General features: G+C 49.3%; 1 long non-coding RNA gene across 1 annotated transcript; it reads right to left on the bottom strand.

Moving 5' to 3' along the window:
* Positions 1 to 2370: 2370 nt before the first annotated feature.
* On the bottom strand, positions 2371 to 4213 carry LOC123069837 (uncharacterized). Its single transcript, XR_006433066.1, has 2 exons — positions 3719 to 4213; positions 2371 to 3613 (listed from the first exon to the last, which is right to left on the bottom strand). It is a non-coding gene; the product is annotated as an uncharacterized lncRNA (long non-coding RNA).
* Between the last annotated feature and the right edge of the window lie 4571 nt (positions 4214 to 8784).

Here is an 8784-nt window from a genome sequence, read left to right as displayed (position 1 = left end):
GTTTTCATACCGAGACACAATTCATGAGATGGTTAGATGTGATAGCTCCACGGTGGCACCTCTTGGGTGGAAGACGAAATCCATGGGCACCATTTCTGCTAGCAGCGACAAGGTTGTTGCTAAGTTTTCACCCAGATCTATGCAACCACCCCACCTGCATCAAACCTGCAAGCTTACCAAGAGTAGCCTCCACTAGCCGGCCCTCGCCACCAAGCGCAGAGCTGGGTGGGCAGACCAGCAACATGTCACACATAGGGATGCAATAGGCTCAGTCGCGCGCACCAGAAGGCGTACAACGCGCTCAGCCCCGCTGAAGGGAGGAGCACCACCAACCTCCGCCACCAGAGCCGCACGTCGGTAAAAAATCCCACCACCCATCTGACAGGCCAACTGAGGTCCATCCCAAACGTGCCAGAGACGCGGCGCCGCCGACACACCCTATCCATGCTACCATGTTCCATCATCTCCTCGGAGCCACAACCAGCTCCAATCCTCTAACCTCTTCTATGGCAAGATAAAGCCACCGCCCCTGCCGAGCCCCAGATCCAGGCGGAAGAACATCCCAGACCGAGCCACTACCTCCACATGGGACCTCTGCCGGCACCATGCCTCCCTCCTGAGCCACCCCGAGCTCGAGACGCCTGCGTGCACACCACGCCGCCATGCGAGCCTCCGTCGGATCTAATATTCCGCACCGTCCCATCCAAACCGAGAAGAAGAGAGAAAACCAGCCCCGCCGCCACCACACGGGCTTTACTCGACCACACCTTCGATGGCAACGGGAAGGGGGAGACTTGAGGAAGACTCGCGGCGGCCGGCTAGTGTTTCCTTCTAGGTAATACACGGAAGCGACACCAGTAGGTCCGCATGATAAGTCTTGCCCGATAGGTTTACCTCCCTCTCCGTGTGCTCGTGAGTTTGTTGGACATGAATGTGTACTATAATGACGCCCATGTACATGCAGAGCCAGCAATTTCAATGGTAACACCAGTGGACGTACATCAAGCACGTACTTTGTACTAGTAGCTTTTGTGGAAAAGGTAAATCAATGCCGAACTTGACTTGAGGATGGAAAAAGGTTACAGAAGCATGTGCGAATGCACGTCAACTAACACCTGTGGACGTACATCATGTACGTACTTAGTACTATTAGCTCGTGCGGAAAAGGTAAATCTGTGCCGAACTTGAGGGTGGAAAAGGGTTACCACACAAGCAGGTGTGAATGCCCAACAAAATGTGTGTAGAATAAGCCAGCAGCACGCTGGAATTGAATCAATCTTTGAAACAGGAGCGACTGCTTTTATCTCCACACGAGGGAATGTAGGGTACATTAGCTATAATTTCTGTTCCGGCGCATGCAAGCAAGCTGGGTCGAATGTATGACCAGCCCAGTACGTACGAATGTTTATGTGTCTGCATGCATTTTTCTCTCCTTCTTTCCCTAACTATCAGTCCTTCTTTTTCTTCATATAGACGTACTACTATATGGTGGAGACTAGAGCGATGCAACATGCCGTGAATCACCCGGAGGAATCGATCGACCGGAGACTTTTGGTCATCGTGCATGCCTATACAAGAGGAACATCCTATCCTAGACTATTGATCACCGAGAGCATAGCAAAGGTGAGTGACGTACGTACAAAGAAAGTGGTGCATGCATGCGAGAGATAAATGTACTCCCTTCGTTTCTAAAAGTCTTTTTAGATATTTCAATATAAAGTATATACGGAGCAAAATGAGTGAATCTACACTCTTAAGTATGTCTATATATATTCGTGTAGTCATATTAAAATTTCTAAAAAGACTTATATTTAGAAACGGAGGAAATATGTACTACCTGGTCGTGCAGATGCATACTGGTGTGTATTGTGTTTTCTCTGACTTTGTGAAGTTGAATGCAGATGCATCCTGGTGTCATGCATGGTCTGTATGATGCTTCAAACACCAATGGACGTACATCATGTATGTATACTTATTAGTACTATTGGCTTTTGTGAAAAAGATGAGCAGATTTGAGATAGACATCTGTTCAAGTGGCTATAGGTAGGCTTGAAGAATTCTCATCTGTTCAAGTGACTACAGGTGCAGAAAAAGTTGGATAACCAAAGTGGCTACAGGTTCAAACAGCTCCATCAAGAGGGAAGCAAAACACTGGTTATTGCGGGTGTGAAAAAGTTGGGTAATATCATGCCAGGACAATAACAACCTTACGTAATAGTAATAGATGTGTGTAACAAACTCTTTTCTCCTCTCTTAATGGATGATGCAAAACTTATGCCTCCGTTTCAACAATAACAAAAAATGCATCTCAAATGTGTAACTAAAGAAGTTACTAGCAGATAACGCCTGGTGAGGGGGGGGGGGGGGGGGGGGGGGGGGGGGGGGGGGGGGTAATGCTGTGCAATCATTTCCAGAAAAACATTGAACTTCAAGAAGAGTTTCAGAGGAGTTGCTGGCATCCACTAGTCTAGTCCAGATGTTCAAGTCGATCCTTGTTTCAGAACATGAGATAAAACATACAAGTTCATCACCTTCAGATCTTAGCACAAGCAGTGTAGAATGCCAACAGCGAGAGCAATTAAACCACAGACAAGAACGGCTATACAGCCTTAGAATAGGCAACAAAATACCCTACCAATACCCCCCAACATATATAACCAAAGTGATTCTAAAAAAACATATATAACCAAAGTGCCAACTTCTTTATAGAACCGTGCTGAAACCAACCTGCACGACTGCACAAGTATCCCTGATAAAAAGAACATCTTCACACAACAAAGACAAGGAGGAACCAGGTGCCATAAGAAATTATGTATTAGAGTTAAACCCAAATTGCAAACAAAGCAGCGAATAACAAACTATTAACCCAAGCAAGGATCCAAACGAACCATTCCAACAACTAATAGTTATAGTCCCACGAAGAACTTCTTGGTGGCACTGTTTTCTTAGCAAAAATACTAGATTGCTTTTGATTGCTGCACTGATTCTCTAATAGCATTCATCCTACACATTAACATCTTAGGAAGTAATTAGCATTTAGATTTGCAACCAGTGCCATTCACACTGCTTGACAATGCTAATTGAAAGTAAACAGGGGAGACATAGCACAGATGTATAGCATAGATACTCCGACACATCGTGATGACGCTCAAGACAGGACAAGTGGTATAGGTTAGGGCAGCAACACTAAGAACTGAAAGAAAAAGGTGCAGAAAAAAGCTACTGAAAAACAATATCAGAAGTAGTGCAGACGTTGTTGAGGCGCTGACTGAACCATTGATAGTACTACCACTCTTCTTTTTTGCGTCCATTAGTGTGACAGTGAGGTTACAACCTTTAATTAACAGTGCAGTATGTATATAAACTATAAATCATACCGGGCACCATCATCCTCTGATGCTTCACCATCATCTTCACCACCATCATCCCGTTCTGATCCATCCTCATACATGATCCATCTAGCTACCCCCGTTACAGATTCAGAATCCAGAAAGTCCTTTGATTAACTAGCATGGATAGATAGATAGGTTGAATCCAGGAGATGGACGAGAGAGAAGAAGAAAGGAAAGAGTGTTCTGACCATGAACGGAGGCGGAGACATCTGCTGCTCGACCTGCATCTCCATGAAGAATCAATTGGCCTGGTCAGCAAAGGGGCAGGGTGGAAGGCGCTAGAGTTGAGGAAGAATCCGCGTGTGCACCACACGGCTGTCACCTACGTGCGTGAGGACACCGAATCAGGCAGGGAACCACGCCTGCCGAATCGCATCCAACGGAGAGAGAGATGCGGGGAGGAAGAAGAGGGGACCTTGAGGAGCTCCATGTCGTCCCGAGAAGAAGCACACGCCGGAGGAAGCAGTGGCCTCCTCTCCGTGCATAGATTGTGCAGAAGAAGCCGGCCTCCGCCGCGGCCCAGCTCCAGCTCGACGACGGTGCTTATCTGTGGCGAGTCTGGCCGCGGCGCTGACCTGCTCGACTCCATTTGCGACCTAGGGAGGGAAGTGAGGGGAGCAGCGCTGATTGGGAGACTGGAGCGGCGGCACCACGGCGGTGGGTGGGGAGATGGAGCGGCGCTGATTGGGAGACTGGAGCGGCGGAGCGGCGCTGATTGGGAGACTGGAGCGGCGGAGCGGTCGCGGTGGGTGGTTGGGGGAGAGGGAGGAGGATTGGATCCGGAAAGGCTGGGTTGTTTTGCTCGAGGGGAGAGAACGTGACTAGAGGGAGAGGATAATGGGTGATAGCAATGGCGCACTGGTAGGGGGTGCGCCATACGTATAGATAGCAATGGCGCATCTCTTACTGGTGCGCCATTACTAGTTAAAACTAGTAATGGCGCACTTTCCAACTGGTGCGCCACTGCTAAGTCTGGGGAGGGGTGTGGCGTCAGGACAAAACTAGTAATGGCGCACCACACACCAGGTGCGCCATTAGTAATATGGCCACTAATGGCGCACTCATATCTGGTGCGCCATTACTATATAGCAGTGGCGCACCACATACATGGTGCGCCATTAGTATCCATTTCATCTATAACCCTTTTCCTAGTAGTGCATGCGAGAGATAAATGTATTCCCTTCGCTAAAAGTCTTTTTAGATATTTTAATATGAAGTATATACGGAGCAAAATGAGTGAATCTACACTCTTAAATATGTCTATATATATTCGTTGTAGTCATATTAAAATCTCTAAAAAAACTTATATTTAGAAACGGAGGAAATATGTACTATCTGGTCGTGCAGATGCATACTGGTGTGTATTATGTTTTCTCTGACTTTGTGAAGTTGAATGCAGATGCATCCTGGTGTCATGCATGGTCTGTATGATGCTTCAAACACCAATGGACGTACATCATGTACGTATACTTATTAGTACTATTGGCTTTTGTGGAAAAGATAAATCCATGCCGAACTTCAGCGTGGAAAAAGGTGGCACAAGTATGTGTGAATGCACACAATCTCTTCCCTGTATAAAAGAAGAAGAAAATGCACACTACCTATCTCCGGGTCCTAACAAACTGTTTGTAGAAAAGCGAGCAGCACGCCGGAATTGAATCAAGCGTTAAAATATGTGCGACTACTTTTATGTTATGTCCAGACAAGGAAATAGATATATCGTACATTAATTATAGTTTTTGTTTGGGCGTATGCAAGCAAGCTAATTCGACGCTGCTTCATATCGTGCTTGACCCACCCCGTATGTGCGAGTGTTTGAATGTCTGCACGTATTTTTCTCCTTCCTTCTTTCCAGAAGCTTTTGGTCCTTTTTCTTCACAAATGTAGTGTAGAGTGAGAAGGACATCAGGCCGTCAACGACTCGGACTCGATTAACCAGAGACTTATGGTCATGGTACGCACTTGTACATGAGGAAGACCCTACTGAGCAGGTACATACAAAGCAGTGCATGCATGTGAGAGACCAGGTGGGATTAACGTGTAGACTACTCGGTCGTGCTGGTGCATGTTGGTGTGTATTGTGTTTTTTTTAGTTGGTGTATTAAAAAAATTGCTATCTAAAGTTGAATGCAGCTGCATGCCTGTGTGTATAATATTTTTCAGAAAAAATGTGCACAATGTTTTAGTCCTAGTCAAAAGATCGGTCGATGCTTGTATCGTCAGCTGCCTTTGATCCATAAAGGCGCCGTCGGCTGCTTGGCGAAGATCCAACTGTGCCCCGTGAACCTGTGATCTATTAACCTTTAATTTGGATGCACTCGTGCAAGCCACTATCCACACTAACATATATAAAGGCTGAAATGACGAAAGCAAAGCAGAGCCATAGACAAATTTACCTTTCGTAAAACGAAAAAGACTCCATATCTCATTTTCTGGGTTCTTTAGAGCCCCTCTTGTGATCAATTACTCTCGAAAAAGAATTTCAAAGCACTAACCAATTGATAAAGCAACGAGTTATGAACGACAAGGACGGTTACTAGATACCTCGCGCGCATAAAACTTTTCCGTGTTACTTCGTATAGATGGCCGCCGGTTTTCTATGTAGAAGATTTTATGCAAGCCAGCATGTGTGTGTGACTGCCCACCATCTCCACTCTTCATGGAGAAAAAGGAAATGCTACACTTACGGATGGTTTTGGCACGGCAGGGGTTATCGGCTGAAGTGTAAATCTACGGTTTGCTAGTGGTGGGGCCCTCAACGAAATTCAAGGGGATCAAGACTAATAAGGAGCAGACACGGTAGCCTGTAGCCTCTCTCCCGTGGTCTAAGCCCCGTAAGTGTAGGATTATTGTGGAGAAAATTAGCAGCTTGCACGCAGCGACTCATGACCCATCTTGGCATCCATGTGCATTTGCACGTCCGGATTGAATCAGACCCGACGCGACTAATTTGAAAGGGAGTGTCTGTGAATAAAGCCTTAATTGGACCTGCCTCGTACGTGCATGACCCGCGGTCCGAACATGTGCCTGCAAGTGAACATTTCTTCCCCGCCAAAAAAGCACTCCTTTTCTCCCTCCTTCCCTACCTTTTGGTCCTTTTTCTTCACATATGCACTTACATGGTGATGGTAGCGAGCTCATGTCATGAATGACTCGGACCCGATCGACCAGAAACTTTTGATCATTGCACTTCTACATGGGCACATGACGCACTTGATAACAAAAAAGAGCACATGAGGCAGATTCTACTGGTCGAGAGTGTTAAGCCAACTCCACCGCGCGACCCTATCATGTCCACCCCCGTCCGTTTGGGGTAAAACGGACAAACGAGACGGCCCAACGCGCGGGTGCAAACGGACTTTTGTCCGCTTTGTGTCCGCTTTCGACCCATCCCCGGCCCAAGTTTTCGCTGTTTTGGGTGAAACGGACAGCGCGCGGACGGGCGGGACGCGCGTGCTTGTCCTCCCCTGGCCCGCCTGTCGGTGGGACAAACCAAAACCCACCCACTCCCATTTGCCGCCATTTCCCCAAACCCTTCCACGTCCCTCCCGCCGCCCCTCCCGCCGCCCCTCTCTCCCCCTGCCATGGCCGACGCCCCGCCGAGTTCCGGCGGCCTGGCCGTCGACCCGCCCACAAAGGTGAAGAAGAAGGCGCCAAGGAAGCCGCGGTCGGAGTGCACGCCGGAGGAGATTGCCAAGTTGGACGCGGAATCGGCGAAGAGTAGGGAACGGAGAGCGTCTGTCAAGGTCAATGCCGCCACGGTCAAGTTCGCCGCCCAACGCGAGGAGCTGGAGGCCGCGCGGCGCAAGGCCGCTGCCGACGAGAAGGATGACCTCGTCCACAAAGCGCACGCCATCCTCATGCTTGGCGGCATGGGCCTTCCGGCCGGGTTCCCTGTAGCAGCCGTCGGCCCGGCGAGCACAGGCTCGTCGGTCGCCCGGCCTACGCACTGCCAGTCGCCGACGTCGCGCGCCGCGCCCATGTCGCCCGGCTTTCCTCCGCCAAGGCACGACGGCCAGACCCGTTTCTCGGCGTCGCCGGACATGGGCTTGTTCGCGCCGTCCACACTGCGCCCCGCGACCTTCATCGACCTCAACGTCACGCCTGGGTCCAGCAGCGGCGGGCGGCCGTCCGTCGAGATGCAAAGAAAGCAGGCATGGGCACCGTTCACGGGCACCATGCCGGCCCCTCGCGTCTTGTTTGACGGAATGCCAACCCCAACGCCAACGGTCGACGACCCCTTCTACAGCCAGTACATGGAGGACGTGATCTTCCAGGGTGCGCATGGCCGTGCCTACGACCCCGAGGAGACCCAAAGTCAGGATGGCCGCGCCCAGTACGTGCCCGATGAAGAGGCCGACGACCGTGCTGACTACGACCATGGTGATTCGTGACATGAAGACGATGACATCTATGTCGAAGGAGAAGATGAAGATGAAGGCAATGATGTTGATATTAGTGGCGAGCCATTGTTCATCGACGAGCTCACCCAAAGAGCGGAAGCACAAAAGAAGCGGAAGAGCATTCGCACGGGTTCATATACACAAGATGAGGTCAAGTTGATTTGCCAAGCTTGGATGGAGATTAGCCAAGATCCAAGGACCGGCGCGCAACAAAAGGGCATTGTTTTTTGACCGAGAGTCCACAAAACATTCCATGAAAGGAAGATGTTTGAGCCCTATCAAATTACAAGCAACCGTGGCATCGGCTCGATTTAAAAAAGATGGTTGTTCATCCAACAAGAGTGCAACAAGTATTGCGCCGCATTTGAGAGCATTGAAGCACGGCCCGTGAGTGGACTCGGCGTTGGGGACATGGTATGCTCTCCTCTTTCTTGCCCTTTCCATTGCTGCGGCCATGAGACTTCGGACGTGTATATGTTTGCATGTTCACTTGTTGTTGATCATGTGGTGTAGGCATTTCAATCTTTGGAGACATTCAAGGCCCGGCACAATGACAAGCCATTCACTCTTACTCATTGTTGGACGCTCATCAATAATTGCCCTAAGTTCAAGGACCAATACCGTGAACTACAAAGGAAGAGAGGACTGAAGACGGCCAAATTCGCCGGAGGTGGAGATGGCGAGGCATTGAAGAGGCCGAGGGGCAAGACCAACTCCAAGGTTGATGACATACGTAATGCCTCATCCATGGCATTGCATGACACTTGCATGGCATGATGTCTCAAAAGGATGTGAGGGACGAGAAGAAGCGACAAAGCAAGGACGAGCAAATGAAGCAATACCTAGACCTTCAAAGAAAGAAGCTTGAGATGGAGGAGGCGGCCAAGAAAAGAAAGATAGACATGGAGGAGGCGGCCCGACAAAGGCGGCTCGACATGGAAGAGGCCGCCCGGCAAAGGCAGCTCGATATCGAGGCCGACAACGTCAAG

The sequence above is a fragment of the Triticum aestivum genome, chromosome 1A (assembly GCF_018294505.1).
Source record: "Triticum aestivum cultivar Chinese Spring chromosome 1A, IWGSC CS RefSeq v2.1, whole genome shotgun sequence".
NCBI lineage: Eukaryota > Viridiplantae > Streptophyta > Magnoliopsida > Poales > Poaceae > Triticum > Triticum aestivum.
This window is presented reverse-complemented; position numbering and strand designations above follow the sequence as displayed.